General features: G+C 38.9%; 1 protein-coding gene across 14 annotated transcripts in view; it reads right to left on the reverse strand.

Moving 5' to 3' along the window:
• MAGI2 (membrane associated guanylate kinase, WW and PDZ domain containing 2) overlaps window positions 1-22,613 on the reverse strand; it is a 1,434,944-nt gene that overhangs the window by 744,441 nt on the left and 667,890 nt on the right. The window contains exon 1 of one of the 14 annotated variants that reach the window (XM_024358209.3): window positions 10,981-15,425. The exons of the other annotated variants lie outside the window; for them this stretch is intronic. The gene's annotated coding sequence lies outside the window, so the exon portion shown is untranslated. Of the gene's footprint in view, window positions 1-10,980; window positions 15,426-22,613 lie in introns of those variants that run through there. 14 annotated transcript variants of the gene reach the window in all.

The following is a 22,613-nucleotide window of genomic DNA, read 5'->3' on the forward strand; positions in this document are numbered from 1 at the left end:
GGGAAGCCAAGGCGGGCGGATCATGAGGTCAGGACTTCGAGACCAGGCTGGCCAATATGGTGACACCCTGTCCCTACTAAAAATACAAAAATTAGCCGGGTGTGGTGGCATGTGCCTGTAATCCCAGCTACTCAGGAGGCTGAGGCAGAAGAATCGCTTAAACCCTGAAAGGTGGAGGTTGCAGTGAGCCAAGATCATGCCACTGCACTCCAGCCTGGGCAACAGAGCGAGACTCTGTCTAAAAAAAAAAAAAATAAGGAAAGAAAATAAAGGAGATTGCTTTCAACAGTTTCTCTGAGGGCACTTGCCTTTTATAACCTGTATTTTTTTCATTATATAATATTTTTAAGGCTACATTGTCAGCTGGAGTGTAACAATGGTGTAAAAGTTCCTATATTAAAATTTCCACCCTGATAAAAAAAGAACCACCAGGTAATGACAGTTCTTAGAGTCCTACAACTAGACTTTAATTCTCTCTCTCTTTTTTTTTTTTTGAGATGAAGTTTTGCTCTTGTTGCCCAGGCTGGAGTGCAATGGTGTGATCCCAGCTCACTTGAACCTCCACCTCCTGGGTTCAAGCGATTCTCCTGCCTCAGCCTCCCCAGTAGCTGGGGTTACAGATACGCACCACCGTACCTGGCTAATTTTTGTATTTTTAGTAGAGATGGGGTTCCTTCTCTATCTTAGCTAACGAAGTAACCCCCTTTCCTAGCAAATTCTGACATTAACCTTCCTTGACAATCTTATTGAGAAGTGGCCTAAATTTGTTTTATGAGAAGAAGAAAGAGATTATGCGGGACACAAGTTTCCTCTTTTGCTTTGTATATCTCCAGGAATATTTTATCCCGATATGTAAGTGTGTGTGCAAGAAACATAAGGTGTTCATTAGCTTGTCCTCTTGAACTCAGCTGGCAGGAAGTCAAACAAACTGAAATCCTCAGTGCCTACTTCCAAGAGGTACCTGAGGCAAACACCTAAAAGATGATATTGGAAAAATGAGATTACCTCTCTACTCTCACCAAGGAGCCAGGAGGAACTCCGGTAGCCACAGCGTCTGTTTATTTGTTGAATGCCTACAATGTGCCAAGCTACAGGAGATAATTTCTGATCCCCACCTCTAATGTCAAAACATTCTTACCAAGAATTATTATAATTTTCATCTTACAGAAGAGGAAAATGAGATGGAAAAACCTAAGGAAGCTGTCCAACTTTTATATGGTTAATGTGAGCCAGAGGCCAGACTCAATTCTGGTCTATCCTGTTACACTTCATTAGCAGTCAGTGTATATAATAGAAGTTGGTCTGGGAAGAGGTAATATATTAACTTGTAGTAAGCGTCATTTCCCTCTCTTTCCCAGGACATGCAAGGCATGGGTGACTTGAAGAGAGAAATGATTCCATTCCATAGCTTGACAAAAGAAATAACCTTCCATAGTCATAATTTGTCTCTGAGTTATTAGCCAGGCTGAAGTCTACAAAATTGACCATAACTTCATAAAAAGGTTCTCTGTAATAGTGTTTCCCAAACATCAATGAATAATTGAACCATCTGGGGGTCTTGTTAAAATATGTAGATTCTGATTTTTTTTTTTTTTTTTTTTTTTTTTGAGACAGAGTCTTGCTCTGTCCCCCAGGCTGGAGTGTTGTGGTGTGATTTCAGCTCACTGCAACCTCTGCCTCCTGGGTTCAAACAATTCTCCTGCCTCAGCCTCCTGAGTAGCTGAGATTACAGGAGCCCATCATCATGCCTGGCTAATTTTTAGTAGAGATGGGGTTTCACCATGTTAGCCATGCTGGTCTCGAACTCCTGACCTTAGATGATCCACTTACCTTGGCCTCCCAAAGAGCTGGGATTACAGGTGTGAGCCATCATGCCTCGCCTAGATTCAGATTCTGTAAGGTAGGTTGAGGCCCGAAATTCTGCTTGTAACAACCTCTTAGGCAATGCTGATGCTGGTCTATAGGCCACATGCACAGAACAGTGAAGCTCCAGGCAAAGATAAGACATCTCTCCTCACCTCCTCATTGCAATAGTGGCTGGAGTATGAAGGAGCACCAATGAGGAGCTCTCCACATGAATTTGGGCAAAAAAATACTGACATGAGGCATGGACTCTATCTGGAATTAATTTTTCCTGTATCAAATTATTTAGCCCAATTTTCTTTCATTGCTCACATTTGATACTTCATAGTCTCTTAGAGAAAAATATTTCTGATTTCTAGTATAATTAACTTTTGTTTTCAGCTTCAGTAAAATGGAGACTGCCAAGAACAAGTAGAGATTTTTGGATTAAAACAAGTAGAGATTTTTGGCCGGGCACAGTGGCTGGCCCACGGTGTAATCCCAGCACTTTGGGAGGATGAGGCAGGCAGATCACCTGGGGTCAGGAGTTCAAGACCATCCTGGCTAACATGGTAAAACCCCATCCCTACTAAAAATACAAAATTAGCCAGGCGTGGTGGTGCACACCTGTAATCCCAGTTACTCAGGAGGCTGAGGCAAGAGAATTGCTTTAACCTGGGAGGCGGAGGTTGCAGTGAGCTGACATTGCACCACTGCACTCCAGCCTGGGCAACAGAGTGAGACTCCACCAAAACAAAACAAAACAAACAAACAAAAAACAAAGAAAAGAAAAAAAACAAAAAACAACTAAATAGAAATTTTGAATCATTTAATTTCAAAAACTCACATTACATTCTTCCTTTCGCTATGTGAACAAGAAGAGGATCATCTCAAATCATAACTAAAATATACAGGAACTATGTCCTACAACCTCTATTAGGTAATGGACATAGGAAGATAATCAAGAAAATGACTCCGTTTGGGGAAAGTATAGCTAGTGAGAGAAACAGAATTGTAACTAGAAAAGCATAATAAATTATGTGGTATGAATATGTGTGAACAGTTTTGGGGAACCACCTATTTTTCCTAGGATTACTATCCAGGCAGTGACCTGTGTCTATAACTAGCATTCTCTTAGAAGAAAACATTCCAGACAGTGAAAAAAATGGGTAAATACCCATGGGCATAAAAGAACACAGTTTAGTTTGGTACACTGGCTAGAATGGTTGTTGAGACAAGTATGAAAAAACTTCCAGCCTTCTTCAATAGAACTTAATTCAGGCAATCTCAGACATAGAGCATTCTATAGCTTGGGGAGAGAGAAACATGAGAAATGAACAACTGATAACTTTATCAAAGGCCTGCCAGTCACTGGTCATGGTTAAATGTGTTCTTTCAGGTTCAGGGGATATGTACTACTAATAGATATAGTAATAGTTTAATACCAATTTCTTTGCTCCTGACTTAGATCAATGGAACTAGCAAATACTTTTCCTAAACTCTAATGCATCAATCATAAAAGAAAGACTTATGATTCCCAGAGTAGCAACTATATATTAGGAAATAAAAGTTACCATCTGCAGCACCATACAAAGGCTTGCATGCACAATGAGACTGAGTTATTGTAACCTGGGGATCTGCACAGAACAGATTTTCATATACTACTAGCCAATCCCAGCTTCTTTTCACGTTTTCACTTTTGAAATAAAATAGGGGTAGAAATATTTTATTTTCTGAAGCGTTTCTTTACCTTAGCACACACTGAGAGAGTAATTCACACAGGTGTGTGGAAGGGGTTGTCTATGATATTTCGAAGGGATGATTTACATACTCTGGCTTTTCTTTTACAACAGTGAGAACACCTAAAGGACTGTGTGTGCAAAATCTTCCTCCCAAAGCATGATTATAGTAACATAGCTGGCAAGAAGGCCTAAGAAAAACCCCACTCTTTAGACAGACATACGCTGAATTACCCTAAAGAGTCCAATTATCTCCAACTAAACAAGGTAAGTACAAAAAATAAGACTAATAACTTTTCATAGGCTTTAACAATTCTTGCACCTAACCTAAAACCCAACCACTTAAATGGAAACTGTATCAATAATTTATCTAGAAACCTAGTTATAGGTTACCTGCCCTGCTTACAAAATCAATTAATTTCAATTCTCTCATTGTTTCCTTACATGTATGCAGCTCGATATTTTCCAGCTTCTGAGTTTTGTTTATTCTTTTCAGGGTTCTCAACAGAGAACCTTCAAGCCAGACACAGGGCTGAAACAGGAGATTTAGTACTACTAAGGACATACTTTAAAATGATTCTTACATAGTGCTGTGGTTTAAGGACAACTGGAAGACCAGAGGAAAAGAATGTTTCTTCCTCCTCATGCTCTGGTGTGAACTTAAGGTTTCTAAAAAGTGTTAGGCTGACTGTAATGAAATGGAAATTCTACTATCTATCAATAAGATGATGATATATTTATAGAACATGAGCCACAAGAGAGCTATACTGGGCACTTTCAATAAACCTCAATTAAAGTGATCAATATTGCTAAAAGAATCTTTAAAAGCACCTCTGACAGAAAACTTCTTTGAGATTACTTTTAAATGCTGAGATAGACTAAGTACTTCAAGATATAATGGGAAGTGAATTCCAGTGTCCAGGAATATGATTGCTAACTGTCCTAACTTCTAGGGTCTCAAGGTTATGATTTAAATGAATAAAATCTCGATGAATTTGTGAATAAAAGGTATTTTTGCCTTTTATACTTAGGAAAGGAAATGTGAGTAGTATCTTAACACAGCTTGTGCTAAGTCCCATTGACCATTTAATGATTTTTTTTCCCCCATCCCAAATGTTAAACAGTTCTTCTTCCTCTCTGACAATTCAGATGCCACTTATTGGTCATAGTTTGCTTGAGATCCCACCTCTTTACAAATCCTTTCCTTTGTGCTCTAGTTTTATTAAAATCTGTACAGCCAAATACAGTTCTTGATCATAGGCTCTTAGAGTAGTTGCCAATTGTTTTTTATAAGTCTTAGCTCCACAACCGAAAATAGCTTCCTACAGGCAAGCTTCGTGCTATGTTATGCCTCACAGCCTCCATATTAATAAGCAGAGTGCTAACCACTACATGATAATTTTGCTCAAAATGCAAATAAAGCTCACACCTTAGATGGGTTTTCACGCCTCACAACTTATTACCAGCTTAGTTAGCAAAGCATAGCCATCTTCGGATGAGACCTAGAAGGGCCTGGATGCAAAGAACTAAAGGATGATCAGAGTGGGAGATTCAGGAAAAGAGGTACCTTAGGAGGAACGGAGAGGGAAAGACAGACTATGATTTTGCTAGACTGATTCTAAATACTTGTTGATATGGGTAGTAAATTTCTTTTTTGAAATATTGTAATAGCAAGCACTCAAGTGTGATTTCTTACATGGAAAATCCTGACAGAAGGGAGATCCTGGGACTGTCCTAGTGTATCCACCTATTAGGTTTCCAAACTAGCCAACCCAGTGAAGAGAATTGCTCTTTGTTGAGCCAAGCTAGTTACACTGTCTTTTCCCACTATATTGGTGCCTTAGTATTCATTTATTCATTCAGTCAGTCATTTAACAAATGTTTAGTGCACATCTTTTTTTTTTTTTTTTGAGACAGAGTCTCGCTCTTGACAACAAGGCTGGAGTACAGTGGTGCGATCTTGGCTCACTACAACCTCTGCCTCCCGGGTTCAAGCAATTCTCCTGCCTCAGCCTCCTGAGTAGCTGGAATTACAGGTGTCCACAACCACACCCGGCTAATTTTTGTACTTTTAGTAGAAACGGGGTTTCTCCATGTTGGCCAGGCTGGTCTCGAACTCCTGACCTTGTGATCTGCCCACCTCGGCCTCCCAAAGTGCTGAGATTATGGGTGTGAGCCATAATGCCCGGCCCTAGTGCATATCTTATATCTGAGTTGACATGATTTGAAGTCCTACAGATAGATACGGTTGTGAGCAAAATGAATTTGGACCCTCACTTTAGAAGGTCCTGCCTCCTGGCAGAGAAAGACATTAATCAAGTAATAACACTAACATAAAACTAAACGTTGAAAAAACCCAAAACACCCGAGAAGTGTAATGAAGAAAAAGCGTGAGAAGCCTGGAGCACATTTTATAGAGAGAGCCAATTAAATGGCTGAGCAAGCAAAGTGGGTAGAAATGTGTTTCGGCAGAGGCACCAGCATGTGCTAAGGTCCTGAGAGGGAAGGAAATATGATGCTTTCTAAGATCTGAAAGAAAGGCTCTTCATAAAGAGCTGTACGAATCCAAGATCAAGAATCCTCCCACACTTGGCCAGCAGTTCCTCAGCTCGGCATTTGAGCTTTTGTGGCCCTTTGAGTGAAATAACCCAGAGGGTTTGGTTCTCTGCTACAGACCAGAGAAAGCCCTCATCCCTGTGCCTTTCTTATTCGGCCGGGGTTGTGCTTTTGTGGGCAGTGCTTGGCAAGATCAATCCAAAGTTTTAGAACAAATCTTTGAGTGGCTTCCAGAGTCACTTGAGATTTGTTGCTTCGTGGAGAAAGATAGAAACTTCAGACTGAGAGGATCTTAAAGATGCCTGAACTGCTTGCAGGACTGGTCTATTAGAGAGATTGTCTTATAACCAAAGTGATCTTATTTAATATATTATTTCCTCCCCCAGCCCCAGATGGCAAAAAGGTGAATAAGTTGAGTAGCTGGCTCTGGAATTTGAGCTGAGGTCCTATTAATATGGGAACTTCCTGAGCTACAATGCTTCAACTGGAGTCATCAGTTAAGCTTGTGTCTTCTCCTCCATTGGCTAACTGGCTGGCAATGAGCCTCTTACTTGACAGTACACAGTATTGTTAGTTTCCTTAAACACTCTGAAGTTTGACTTACTTTACTGATTTAAAGAGAAAAACAACTATTCTAACTGTTCTTCCACATGGTGAATATCACCTAAATTTTCAAACACCAATTAAGGACACTTTTTATATCATCACACTTATTGAATTTGATGTATTCTTAGTGTGCCTAGGGAGAATGAGTAAAGAATCTGTAGGAGAAAACAGAATAATGCACTTCTTCTGGAAAGCAGGCTTATGTGACAGAAAGCCATCCTTGTGATGAGAACTAGGGAAAAAAACTAACCGTCCTACTGTTGACTTTGTGTATTTTATAGGTCTTGACATGCTTGAAATGTACAGTACATGTATACTTTAACCTCTGATATCTGTGAAATGCTTACGTTGAGAATTCACGTTATAATAAAGTTCTTTTTTTTTTTTTTTTTTTTGAGATGGAGTCTTGCTCTCCTTGCCCAGGCTGGAGTGCAATGGCATGATTTCAGCTCACTGCCACCTCTGCCTCCCAGGTTCAAGCAATTCTCCTGCCTCGGCCTCCCGAGTAGCTGGGATTACAGGTGCGTGCCACCACACCTGGCTAATTGTTTTGTATTTTAAATAGAGATGGGTTTCACCATGTTGGCCAGGCTGGTTTCGAATTCCTAACCTTGTGATCCGCCTGCCTCGGCCTTCCAAAGTGCCGGGATGACAGGCATGAGCCACCACACCCAGCCTATAACAAAGTTCTAACCTTTGTTAAGGTACACCTAATGCAGTCAAAAAGGCAACACACTTTTTTTTTTTTTTTACAATTAAAATTCTGTTATCTTCAGAGTAAGCAGCTGAGATCTTAGAAAGAGTGCCACAAGCTGTGTGACTAAGAGCAAAAGCTGATTGCAGACAGTAGAAGAAAAATGTTCCTGAAATTGAACATAAAATTAAAGTGTTTTAAGCTCAGTCTTTTATCATATCTGCTTATTTAATGTCATGTTGTCACCTAATAAGGCTTTTAAAAATTGAAAAGAGAGTTTAAGGTAGTAGGGTTCTAAAGTGATAGAGTAAATGGATGTCAGAAAGCAGGCCATTACTACTTAAGATATTCTCAGAAAGTTAGTAGCTTTGTGATTAAAAATGTTTCAAGAAGAATTCAGTTAGAGTAAAATATGTTTGCCTGAAACTTAATTGTTTTATCAAGCTTTCCTTTACGTGCCACAGGCATCTTACGAATAACTAATTTATTCTTGGGAAATTTTGTGTTTTCCAAGCTCAAAGCTATAGGAATACAGGAATACAGACATTTATTTCCAAATGTGAATTTTTCTTTTTTAGCTCTCATTAAGAACTCATCGGCATCTTAAATGTTGTTCAGGTAGCACATAAATCTCACTGCGAAAATTTTGTTATTTCTGGATGTTCTCATTTCTCCCTTGATGGTTTCTGAGCTGTGAACTATTTTCTACAGTTTAGTTATTTTGCAACTTTTAAAACAAAATTCCATTGGTGGGAAGTTTCTAAGATTGTGATTCTTTTATATGTACACATTATCTGGTTTAAATATGAGTGCCATCCAGCTTCTCCAAGAGCCAGCAAACTCTGCTCTTAGCTTTACAAACATGGTCCTCTAATTCTGAACATCTGAAATTTCTCTGGGTAAAACCACCTCACCTGTAGTCATTAACAATATTTAAGGGTGACTTGGTAATCCTCTTAGGAACTTTGAGATCCATGTTTTCATTATATCACCTCACCTATTGTTTTGTTTGCTGTTCTACTATAATTGCATCAGTTTCCCCAAAGCACACCATGTACCATAGTCAGATTGTCTACATGTATAAAAGCAGCAATCGGATCTACATGCTGTATTAAAGTTCCATTTCCATTGTTCTACTAAAGAGGCAAATCTTATTGCCTCTTGTAAGGTCTTAGCTTTATCAAAATTATTCTAAACAGACACCATGAAAATCTGTGCTCTAATTCTCAGCCTATGGGAAGGTGCTCATGATGAAAACCCTTGGAGGGTTACCCTTCAGTGGAGCAAATATTATTACACTTAAAACACTTACGAAACTGTTTCCATGTTGTTAAAAGTATTGTACTCAAGTCTTTCTTGTCCTAGTGTGGAGATGACTCCATGTCATTTTGCAGAAAGCATCTGAAGTGTTTCCAAATTTCTATAATTTGGAAACTAGCATAAAATTTAAAGAATTATTATTTTTTTCTGCACAATGCACATACTATTGCACTATTTTGCATCCTCATGCTCCCCTCTCTAGTGGATAGTGCCTCAACACTGTACCTCTTGCCTAAGATTTAAACCTGCTCTGTACTCACACAATCATCCTAAAATGCTATACAATAGAGAACCGATTTCGCACACCCCCAAACAACACATGCTCTTAATCAGTCCCTCAAACCATAGCTCTCTGCTAAAGCGCATCCTGCCTCTGCTGGCTGGAGCTTTCACAAACCAAAGCCTAAATAAAGGAACAGTGTGGCTGCTGTAGCACCTCCACTCCCTGCTCAGTACAGGAATTCTTTAATAAGCACATGTGTAGTACAGGACAGTAGTACATTCCCTCCCTGCATTCTAGCGCGGGGACACATCTTTTTCCTTGCACAATGGATCACAATTCTAAAAAGGGAAAACATGATAAGATACAAAAACACAGCTTTTTACTTTCAGAGATGGACGATACAGGCAAATATCTATTTTTTTTAACCTGTCAGCCCTCCCGAAAGTCCAAATGTAAGCTGCCACACATGCATGGGTCTTTCCTTAAAGAAATTGTTTGATGAGCCCACTTAACAACAAAGTGCTTTAGATCACGTCCGAAAATATATGTAATCTACCCTTTTAAAAATGGAAACCTATGATTGCCAGAAAGATATCTTCTGCAAGCTTTGCTCTGGGTAGTTTGTACTGAAGTAAAACCGTCACCACCCACTCCCCATCCAAGCCGAGATTTAAAAAGGCAGGCGAACTGAAAGGAACCACAAGTCAGTCCGTCCCCATCAGAAAACAGAGATCAGAGCAAATCACAATGCTGAGGAAAGGCTCGACTACTCAAAGACCATCTCCCTCAGGACGAGACAGAGATATGGAGCCATTTTTCACTAGGTTCACAAGAAAATGTCAGCTCACAGCTGCTAGTGCACTGCCAGAGCGCATCTTAATTTGGTCCAAAGGGACCCAGCCAGTCACCCTCACAGAACATTTTCTTAAAGAGTCCCCATTACAAATGTGATCCCTCAGCTCCAAGCATCTTCTTGTTATAGTCTGTGGCAACTGCATGGCACCGAACTGCATCCTATTCAGAACTAAATGCTTCCCCCCATTTCCTCTTAACATCATGTGAATTAGACACTTCTGAGTCAAAGGGGAAAAAAAAGAGGAAGAGAAAAAAGCATCTCTTCCTACTCCCCACCCTTCTCCACGTTCTTGACTAATACCTCTGGGCAGTTTACTTCAGAATAGAGCAGATTCTTGACCAGGGCACAATGGCAAATTGGCATACAAGCCCCTTGCTATCACGGAAAGCACAAGCAATGCTTTCTTTGTAAAAACACAGGAAAATACACATGCTGGAACAAAAGACACTCTATCTGCACAGCAAGAAACAAGAGAAATTATGTGTTTGTTTTACACACATCTGTACCCACTGGTTGTAAAAAAGGCTTTAAACCTATTTTAATTATAACACATTGTATTTTTTTCCCCAAACCAGGTCCCCATAAAATTAATTTTTTAAGCTTCGGCTCCAATAGGAGGTAAAACACACTCTGCTGGAAGAATACCTGGTGTGTGTCTTTGTTGATGGGGTGCCATTTCAAACTTATTATATTTGAAGTCAATTACGTGGGAAATAAAGATAAGGCAAATGCACTTGTTCTCTGAATTATTCTGACATTAGAAGAAATGCCAAGTCAGCAGATATTTGCTGTTTACATTTCACAATAACCTAATCATGCATTTGCAGCTTTCTGGAGCAAAACACTAACTGTTCTCCAAACAGCCACCTGACAATCTAAGGCTGAAACACACATTCTGACTCAGAAGGAGACATCATGATGGCTCTCCACTGGCTGTATTAAACAAAAGCTCCGCAAACAAACGAGAGGCATTTGGCAAATGAAGTGAGAGTCGAATCAAGTTTAGGTTCACATCTGGTGGAATATGGCACTGCCTTCCCCAGGGGTTGAGGAGCAGAAGGGTTTGGAGGCTATAAATAGAACACACACACATATGCACATACAGATATTTAAGCCAGACCCGGGTCAGTTTCAGCTTACTAACCTAGAGCTCTGTTCAAAGGAAGCAGAGAAGCCGCACGTCCTCTCCCACCTTTCCATGGTCCTCAGTCAGTGTCTTCTCAAACCACCTGTACTGATCCAACCCATTCGCAGATAAAAATAATTTTCTTGATAGAAGTAGTCTCAGCTGAGCTTTGATTTTTCAACATGGATGTCTAGAATTTTCCTCTTTAAGCCAGACACAGCAACACAAAACTGCCGCTGAGCTCTTTTGTTTTCCCTCCTCTCAAAGATGAAGCATGCAGCACTTCTCTCTCTCTCTCTCTGTCTCCCTCTGCCTCTCCCTCTCTCCCTCTCCCTCTCTCTCCTTCTCCCCTCTCTCGCTTAAGCTCTCTCCCTCCGTTTCCCTTTCCCCAACCCCCACCAGCAACCTCGCTCGCTTCCCGGTCAGTCAGGGGCATTTACATCTCTCAGCACAAGAACCTGTGTTATCTACGCGCCTGTCTCTCACTTTTGGGTTTCCTCTGGGAAAGGGAGGGGGGCGGCTCTAGGTGAAGTCAGGTGACCCCTCCATTAAAAGCCAGTGAGATGGATGGAGTGTGTGAATTTTAATATACACACAGGCACATTTACATTACAAAGCAGCGAGGAAAATCTAGCTCCTAGAGATTAAGCATTTTTGTTTTTGCTTTCATAGTCCCCTTTTACCAATTAAGAGAAGCTAGTATAGTATAATGAAATGTAATTAAACTTTTCAGTGTTAATAACAAGGCTGTATCCTTTCAGAATCATCCAACTGAACAATTCTTTTAAACTTGTAAGCATGATTGTTTCTTTTCCTTTCAAGGGTCAAAGAATCAGTCATTTTACTACTTACACACTTTTTCGAATTGGTCTTTTCTTTGACATCCATTTAAACTTATCTTGAAGTTAAGGACCATTGTAAAAGACAATAAAAATAATAATGTGAAAGGAAAAAAAAATAAGTGACAAAAACACCAAAGCACATAGCATAGGTAGAAATCAATAGTTTGCTGTTGTGGAACTAGATTCAATAATGAGTAATGCTTTGCTCTGAGACAAATAATTTTTCCCTTCTCTGTTTCAGTGTCTCTGTCTTAAATAGAAAATAAATGTAATAAATATAACAAGTATCCTCTTCTTGCAACCCAATCAAGCAAGCCTAGTAGAGAAGGGTGTCCAGATAGCTAAGACCACACAGCACCCCAGAGACAGAAACAACTGGAAAAACTTGTGCTAACCTAGTATAGTATTGAAGATACATTTATAGTCTATGGACCTAGGCCCTAAAGAGTAAATTTGACACCATCTTCTCCTCTGCTGCAAAGTTTTTAATATCCAGTGGAGACCATCTCTTCTATCTCTACCACTGAATAGAAAAGATACGTAATCTGCTGTTAGGAATACTGTAAAGAAAAATGAGATAATATCCATTTTCTTTCAAGGGTCAAAGAATCAGTCATTTTTTTTGAACACTCAGATAAAAAGTACTTTGTAAGGCTAGGTGATAAATTATTAGAATGAAGACCAACAAGCATCAGAAGAAAACTCTTATTTGGCATTCGGTGTTCTATCCACGGATTCTTAATTCAGGAGCATGATGATACTGGTGCCTCAGCAAAAGAGGAAAATAGAGGAAGAGCTGACATAGAATCACATTATCCTTGCCACAAAAGATAACATTTCAAACTCTTACACAAACAGCCTCTCCCTCCTTCCAGAATGATGTTGGAAGAGTGTTGCATTTGCTGCTGGGACTGAGGACTCCAGCCGAAATACACCCAGTCCCCTCCATCAACACCTAAAATGAGTAAGAACTATTCACTGTTCTTGCTGGCTTTGTATTTGCAAAGCTTTACCTTGCATGGAAAAGATCCCATTTAAGCTTTTAAAATAAATTATATGCTAACTGGCTGCAAATTTAGCTTCAGTTTGTGCTACAAAAATTGGCACCAAAACATTGGACAATAAAAAAATCTTCCCTCGAAAAGTAAGTCGGCTTAGGCAAATTTAGAAAGACCTAAAATGTTACAAGAAAAAAACATAAAGGATTTCACTTTATAGCTTCTAATAACCAAATCTGCTGTTCTTTCACCTTTTCTTTTTTCCCTCTAGCATTGGCTGTTTTCATTTTGCATTTATTCAGAGTTTTGTTTTGTTTGTTTCCCTACTTCACCCACTGGCTTTTGTTCTTTTGGCCATGGAGTCGCTTTCCTTGAATGTGCAAAATGTAGGCAAGGACAGACAGTGAGAAAGACATATTACCTTAGATCAGATAATTTGTGAGCTTTAACCCTAACACTAGTGTATTTTCTGAGAAGACCACAGGCAGGACAGACACACCTAAGCATATCCAATACAGACACAACTTTCAGGCTCCAAGCTATTCTAACAGAGACTTGATGAACATGGAATATGGACTGCATGTATTTTCTATTAAAAACAGAAAGATCATGATTTAAAGAGGCCTATTAAAACTTACCAAAGACAGGCCAGCGCCAAAAAAAAAAAAGATTGATATAAATTGGCAAAAACAGTATAGCAACTAACCCTAGCCAACTTTTCAAAATGCCTTCCATTACTCAAGGAACAAACTGAAGTGCTGACAGAGGGTAGAATAAATCTTTACTAATGCACTCATTTATTCAACTAATGTTCATTGAGCACTTCTTTTGTGCTAGGCACCATACTAAGCACTGAGGGGTACAAGAAAAAGAAAACAGAGTGTTTTTCAGAAACTCAAAACAGGTACCCATTAACATGTAATAGACGTTGGTACAAAGTGCTATGGAGTGTCAGAAAAAGAAGAAAAATTCTCCTTAAGGCGAGGCAGGACAGTCACATAGAATAGGTAACCCTCGAACTGAGCCTTTAAGTATGTGTCCGTTTTCTAGGTAAGCAAAGGCAGGGGGTTTTCAGGCAGAGACACAAAGAACACGAACAAACCTAAAGGGCTGCGAGTGATCTTAAATGTTCTGCCAAGGAATTTGTGCTTCATCTGAGATGTAATGGCAAGTTATTTAAAGTTCTTTGGCTAGACAATTATATGTTTTACAAAGATTATTTTAGCAGCAAGGTGAAGGGCAGATGACAGCAGTGTTTTCCAAACTTTCCTAATTATAAGAATTACCTGCAAGTTATAGTAAATATATATATCACTGGGTTCCACTCCAAATCTAGAGAAGTCCAAGAATATCTATTTTTAAGCAGTATCCCAGGCAATTATTATTATAATAAAATTTCTGGAAACACTGGTTTTGTAGTGTTTGCTGAGTACCAGAATCACCTGTAGAGATTTTAACCAATCAAATGCAGGCCACCTCTAAATTACTTGAATCAGAACATCTGGGGATAGAAACCAGAAACATTGTTGATTTTAATCTTCTAAGGTGGTTCCAATGCATCCGAGGTTGGTAATCATTGGTTTGGAGAGAGGCAAGACAGAAAAAAGACTATTTAGAAGCTGTTGTAGAGGATATTTGGGTGAAACAACAGAATTCAGCTAGCTCAAGTAAAGGAGTACTCGTGCTACAAAAGGCAATATCATAAACATAGGAAACACAGTAACGCTGTACGAAGCCTCACAGGAACTGGGGCTAAGAAGCCACTAAAAACCAAGAATCGTCTTCTCTCTCTCAGTGGCTGTATAATTTACTTCTTTGATTCTTCCTGTCTCTTATCCTGAACCAGCTTTCTTTTCTTGCATGCTGTCATCTCCAAGGCCATGTTGCCTTGTCAATTCTCATGTCAGTGGGCAAAGACTGGATTGATTGGGCTGATTTCCTTAGTTTGCCACTGATCTCATCAGTTATAGCCAGAGTGTCTCACATTCACTTTGCAGGAGCTCTGGGCAAAGATTTTCTGAGAAGACCACAGGCAGGATAGACACACCTAAGCATATCCAATACAGACACAACAGTTCAAGCAAAAAATGCTTCAGAAGACTTGAGTAGGCTAGTGGTAGAAGAGACTAAAGGTCCCAGATGCTTTTCAGAGGTGGAACTCACAGAACATGGTGACTAATTGAATATGAGGGTATGGAAGAGAAAAAGTCACTGCAGAAGAATAAATATATTTTCATTTACTGCAGATGCTACATTATAATACAAACACCACTAAATGACTATCCATTTTACTAGTCAGTAGAGGATATATATTTGGTTTTGAACTCCACACTTACATATATATAGAAGCCTAAAGGTCAGGGCCGGGCGCAGTGGCTCACACCTGTAATCCCAGCACTTTGGGAGGCCGAGGTGGGCGGATCACGAGGTCAGGAGATCGAGACCATCTGACTATCACAGTGAAACCCCATCTCTACCAAAAATACAAAAAATGAGCCCGGCGTGGTGGCAGGCGCCTGTAGTCCCAGCTACTCAGGAGGTTGAGGCAGGCGAATGGTGTGAAGGCAGAGCTTGCAGTGAGCCCAGATTGTGCCACTGCACTCCAGCCTGGGCGACAGAGCGAGACTCCGTCGTCTCAAAAAAAAAAAAAAAAAAAAAAAAAGAAGCCTAAAGGTCAAAGGAAGGCCAAAAATTAATCGGGAAATTTAGACAAATGGGGATATTTACATAGAGTTCTATACATACCCAAGATTGTTATGAAACCAACTGAGAGACCTATTATCTCTTGCTGACACCAGGGACTTTTTCACATCTGTGCCTTTGATTCCCCTTCCTGAAATGACCTCTCCCTTCTTTCTCTATCTATACTTTATCTATTTTATCTGTAACTGATAACATTATGCATATGAATCTACCCCATCTCTAATACAGTTTAAATCTAAGGCATATAGCTATTACAACAGCAGCAGCAGAAATAAATGTACTAATATAAGGTTCTTATATTAGTGTTAAAGGATTTAGCTTTTTTAATTCTCACAATAACTTAGAAAGCGAAGTCTGGAAAACCTAAAGAATTCACTAAAGGTCAGAAAACTAATAAGTGCAGTTTCTGGATGAAGACCCAACGCAACTGGTGCTACACAATTAACATTGTATTGTATCTTATTCTCTAATCAGCTGGAAACCAAAATTTAGTTATTGATTATATTAGTAGAGAGCATTGTTACTGTTTTGCTTTCTACTCTCGTGTGAACCTGCAAAAGGCTCAATTTTAGGAACTGGACTCTGTCTCTGGGTTTAAAGCCTTTCTCTGCCATTTGTGGGCTGTGTGACCAAAGGCAAGTCATCCAAACTCTCTGTACCTCAGTTTCCACACCTATCTTGTAGATTCACCATGAGGATCAAATGAAATTTTATGTTTAGCATTTAGTACAATGCCTAGAACTATTATGTTCTCATTAAGTGTTAATTATTATTTTATTACCATTATTGTTGTTATTAGCAAGTAAGAAGCAAAATTTCTATGTATCCCTCAATGAGACTTTCCTTGTCCAGATAAAGGAGTGTTTACATAGCTTTCAGGTAGTTTATGTAGCTTTCATTCAGTCTAGTTTTACAGAGCTCCTGTTGATTTGATCAAATTAGGAAGCTACACTTACTACTATTTAACTAATCATAAACTACATGTATTTCTTTATAATTGATCCATAGTAGATGGTCTCTTGAGACATTTATGATCTCCTTTTGGCAGGCAGAAAGTAGAAATTGCATAATTTCTAAAAATTCAGCACTTGCATTTTAGCAATAAGCTAATTATTCATTTTTCTTAAAAAACAATTCTATCTGCTTTACCTATAAACAAGTCTTTTTTCTAATTAATTATTTTCAATATTTCCATGGAACATTTCTGCGCATTCTGAGATAATTCTACTGGCAAACAAAACTTCTTTTAAATATGCATCACACGTCAGTTAAGTGCATGTTTAGTGTAGATAGGGTACTGTGCTCATGTAAAATCAAAACCAAATAAATACTACATCTTATCTGACAGTGGGAAAAATTCCGCATGGGAATTATGATGGTCACATTTTTGCAAACTATAGGCAAGCATAACCTTGAGAAAATTATCTTCTTTTTTCAATGAAATAAGTTGTTGATCCTAACAGGTAAAGATTCTACTCTTGATGGTTTTGTGAGCGTAAACTAAATGATTGATATATGATTGAATATTGAATGTGTGTATAGATTACTTTTGGGCTGGAAGCTATGGTGTTTGCAGAGCCTGGATCTATGGGAATTTTCTCACCCTGTCTCATAGGCTACTCACCTCTTTTTGACTGTTTAGGTCAAATTAATATATTTTCAGTCAGCTGTCAAAAGTGTACTGCTCTACTTGAAGATAGTTATATGTGGGTGCATGTATAAATATGATAGGAAATAGTTAAAGTTTGATTACCCCATTCTAAGAGAAGAAAAGCAAAAAGGAGAAAAATTATGCTTTGGGTTTTTCTCTAGTCTTAACTAACCAGCCAAAGTATATGTTTTAAGAAAAGCTTTTAAATACAGCGCAGTGTCAAAGAGGCAGAGCTTCAGCGACCTTGACTTCACTATTTCCTAGCTGTGTGGTACCACATAAATTACTCATTTGTAAAATGGTCCTCATATCAGTTATATAGTTATCAGGCATTAAATGACATAATGCATGTAAGGAGCTTAGCACAGTGCCTGGTACACCATCACCATCATCACCACTACCACCACCATTATCACTGTCACCATCAATATCATCATCACCACCATCGTCATCATAACTACTACCATCACCACCACTATCATTATCTTCACTACTATCACTATCACCATCATCATCTTTCTCCTACTCATCATCATAGCCAAAGCTTGTCATGTACCAGACACTGTTCTAAATAAGTACAAAGTAAGTGCTGGCTTTCACCATTATTATTACAATATTTTCTTTTACTGTCTTCAAGTTATGAAATTGCATGTTTTGAGACAATTACCTTGACATAAAACACACTATCATATTATAATGGGCCTAGTCAAAGTAAAAGCATCCACTTAAATACCTCCCAGTACATAAAGTAAAATGGAACATAAAATGCTTTCTCCTTAATTAGTCTTTCTTTACCATAAACAAGTCTCAGGATCAGTTGTTGCACACAGAAGGACCGCTCTAGATGATTTCTAAGTCCTCTGAAGGTAATACATCATATATGAAGAATCCACATGAGAATATGCTTCATATGACTGAAAGGACCAAAGCACAAGTAGAAGGGCTGTCTGTACCCAGTGATCATGAATAAATTCCTTTCTTGAGCTGCTCTTTATGGATTTGCATTTCTGATCTCATAATGAATCATCCCAGTTTTGATTTCTGCAAGCCAGGCTGAATTGTGATCTTTTATTTTCACCAGAGGATCATGCTTTTCCATAATCCTTCATCTACATTACCTTGTGAACCCAAGCACATGGGAATAATGGGGCAAATACAGAGTCTCCTGCTTAATGAGACAACGTTTGCCAGAACTGAGCCTGGACAAAATTTTGAAGTGAATGCAGTTTATTGTCCATACCTTCCACCTTCTTTTCTCCACACTTTAATCCACTCAGTGTCACTTTCCCCATTCCCTTAGAGTCCTTCCTGCTTTTGATTCTCACCTTATAACACAATCAAAATTCAGTAGAATAAACTGTGCATATTAATATGTGTTATCTAAAGTAGGGCTACTTTTTGTCTTGGTGACTGGACAGTTTGTATAATCTTAAAAGTTAAAAACATTCCTTAGAAGTAGAAACTAAAAATAATTTATAGAACATCTAAACTATGGCCTAAAATGTCTATTTAAAGGGACTGAATTAGCCAAGCATATTCCCCATAAAGTCCAATTTCAAATTAGAGTAAAGGAAAATGAAGAGCATGGAAGCTATATACTCTGACTTGAGTAACCTAGCACTGGAAAAAGAAACACTGGACAGACACCTTAGTTTTGAATCAAATTCTACCACAAACTGTGTGACTTTGGGCAAGATAACTTAGTGGCCTTAAATCTTAATTTCCTCACCTGTAAAATAGAAAATACAATATCTAATCTCTCAGGTATATTGTGAAAAATACATATAATTATAAAATTACTAGCACAGAATCTAGCATATAATAATTTCTCAGGAAACAGGGCTTTCCTTTTCAGCCTTTTTTTTTTTTTTTTTTTTTTGAGATGGAGTCTTGCTCTGTTGCCCAGGCTGGAGTGCAGTGGTGTGATCTCAGCTCACTGCAACCTATGCCTCCCCGGTTCAAGCGATTCTCCTTCCTCAGCCTCCCGAGTAGCGGGGACTGCAGGCACATGTGCCACCATGCCTGGCTAATGTTTTGTATTTTTAGTAGAGGCGGAGTTTCAATGTTGGCCAGGGTGGTCTCAAACTCCTGACCTCGTTATCTGCCTGCGTCGGCATCCCAAAGTGCTGGGATTACAGGCGTAAGCCACCACACTGAGCCTTCAGCCTTTTAAAGTAGTCATTCACCCACCAAACAGCAACTTTTTTTCCCCCAGGCTTTATCATTGTCCAGTGTCACCTGATCTGCCCACATCTCCTTAGTTCACCTGACATTTGCATGAATGTCTTTCACTATTTAAGTAAGATGTGCTCTTGCAGAAGATCTAAATTTTAGTCAAGTGATCTTCTTTCCTGAAGGCACCTGAGCAACTTAATAGAACCAAAATCAAATTCAATTGGATTAAGAAGAAGGGAAAGATGAAGAAGAAGAGAGAATAGAAAAGAGGGAAGAAAGAGAAGAAATAGTTACCTGGTCTACCTAGAGACCAGAAGATGGTACCACAGAATAGTTGAGAAAGTTTTGACTGAATCACTCTGTTAGGATTAAGGAGACTTACCCTGGATAACTTATCTAAAGTCAATGACATTCTCTTCAAAACACAGATATTGAACTTTTTCAGGAACTCATCAGGCTCATAGATTTTGGTTGTAGGCGATGAAGAAGTTAAACATTTCTTGAGCTTTCAACATCAAACCCTATTAGTCCATGATACTGGGAAGTGAGCTCCCATTACCTCAACCTGACTCTATGCCAGACTCTGCTATGTGCAACATCCCTTTCAATCCCCATGGTGATGGTGCTATACCCATTTTAGAGAGGAAGAATTTTTGGGTCAGAAAGCTTAGGTGACTTTCCCAAGGTCAAAGAGCCAAAGGGACAGAACAGGGATTAACACCTTTCAATACAAAGCCCCCAGGTACTTTTTACTGCACTATGCTGCCACCCTCTGGGACAGAAATTAGAAATAAAGATATTAAGAAATCAAACCTTAATTAAATGACTCTGCAAAGCCATTGCAGACAAATGTGAACAGTCCGCAACAGTCATGGAAACTTGAGAAAAGAATGCGTGTTATGACAATGTGTACTGCTTAATGTTTAAAAACTGGCTCTATGAAAAACAGGCAAACACACTGATTTGTATCCCTTGCTCATTTTTGTAGAGTAAATATGCCCATTACGGCAAATTTCAAGCTATCAAGTTAAAGCCACTGAACTGGATTTGGGAAAAGATATGCACAAATGTCTCTTTCAAGACAGTGCTAGCCACCTCCAGCACCCCACTCTATGTGTAGATTTGTGTGTGTTCATATGTGTTTGTACCTGAATTTATAATGCCACTTTCTGTAAATATATTAAAAAGCAAAATATCAGTTGAAACATTTTTCTCATTAGTAACAGTAACTATGAGTATCAGGAGTTTCAATTATGCCCTAATCAGTACTCCCACTTGTTTTCAAATTAGGCAGATTACTAGTATTTCTCTTTCAGTTCGATAATATAACTCTCAATAATCCCAGCAAATAAAAGAAAACAAAACCCCATGCTCCCGATCTTCACCTCATTTTCTACCACATACTGGATGGTTCTTATGTAACTTTTGAATGAATACTTTTCAAGATTTCCTATGAGATGTGTGAGGCTTTCAAAGAACCCAAGGCAGGGCTCCTCCAGTAAAACCAACAGGTGTTAATTGTAGTATTTGTCAGTTCTGTTTCAGTACCGGGCCATTAGGGAAACCTGAACAGAAAGGGAAAGTAAACTTTCCTATGGCCCGGCCTTTCTTATTCCTCACCTTCTAAAAGTGACATAACTGCTGGAATTCCTCTAGAATAAAAGTAAGATGACTGAAAAGTTGTAGGAAAATTGCATGCATAATTTACATTACTTGCACCTTGAGCAAGCAATGGAGTTGTCATTTGTGTAGATGGCCTCACAAATGATATTCAGATAGATTGTTTGGGGAATGACTTCTGATTACTGAAACAATTTACTTCATCTTATTCATTTCTTCTGATTGTGAGATACTGTGGTAAGAATACAGCAGAGGGATGGCCGAGGAATACAGCACTCTGGGAGGCCGAGGCGGGCAGATCACGAGGTCAGGAGATCGAGACCATCTTGACTAACACGGTGAAACCCCGTCTCTACTAAAAAATACAAAAAATTAGCCGGACATGGTGGTGGGCGCCTGTAGTCCCAGCTACTCGGGAGGCTGAGGCAGGAGAATGGCATGAACCCAGGACATGGAGCTTGCAGTGAGCCGAGATGTCACCACTGCATTCCAGCCTGGGCGACACAGTGAGACTCCGTCTCACAAAAAAAAAAAAATATATATATATATATATATAGCAGAGGGTTAAATGTGAAGAGCCTACTATGTAAAAAAAATTTGCATAAAGGCTTGAATTATTGCCCCCATAAATGTGCAGAAATTTCTCCCCATCTACTAAATAAACAAAAAAGGAAAAGATGATTAAAGCATCTATGCTATTTAGGGAGAAAATGGGAACTAAATTGAGGAACAACTTCCCTCTTCAAGATTTATGATAAAGGGGAGAAAAAGAAATACCCTACATATTCAATTGTCACCTATAGGACAATATATTTCTATGGGAAAGAAATAGCTTACATAGTAAAAAATTATATTAGAAATTTTAAATGAGAAATAATGCTTTTATAATAGAAGAAATAATGCTTTAGGACAAAATTAAAGTAAAGAATGTTAACATCAGAAAAAACATCCTAACTATTAGCGAGGTAGGCACCGGAAGAGGTCACTGTAAGAAATTGGGTATTAAAGACATTGCTGAATTTTTACTTCGAAATCTTTAAGAACAAAATGTAAATATCTTCCTTCAATTGTTATATTTCTTAACCCCTTGGAAGTTCCTACGTAATTCTTTACAATTCTACATGTTTTAGGCAACTTCATAAATGATGAAATAGTGAAAGTAAAATTAAAATCAGTGTAGTTCAGATTTTTCAAAATTCAAAACAATTTCTAAATATTAGAAGTTACCTTAAGAAAAAAGGTTCATTTCTAATGAGGTGAAAAAGTAGCACAAAATGGAGTCAGAGATGAGCTTCCTCCAACTCAGGAGAACGTCGGCAATTAAGCGATAACTTGAAACACGTCAGCTGGAGTTGGAGGAGTGAAGAGGAAAGATTCACCATAAATCCATTAGGTAGAACAAACAGGTCTTAGTAAACAAGTGGATGCAAAGTCATGGGCAAGGGCGATTTGAGGCGGACTGGCTTCTAGCCTCGTCTTTCCATTCTTCGCTGTTCTAACTTCTTTTTGCCTACCCACAGTAGGCCGAGAGTCAGTGCGGGGCAGGTGAGTCCTTTGATAAAGGAGTGGGGAAGAAATGAGTTGGATGTTAAACATTTTGAGTGTGGAATCCTTGACAGAAACTGAGTTGGAGAGGTTCAGAGCTGGGAATGCAGATTTAGG

This window comes from Pan troglodytes, chromosome 6 (assembly GCF_028858775.2).
Source record: "Pan troglodytes isolate AG18354 chromosome 6, NHGRI_mPanTro3-v2.0_pri, whole genome shotgun sequence".
Classification (NCBI taxonomy): Eukaryota; Metazoa; Chordata; class Mammalia; order Primates; family Hominidae; genus Pan; species Pan troglodytes.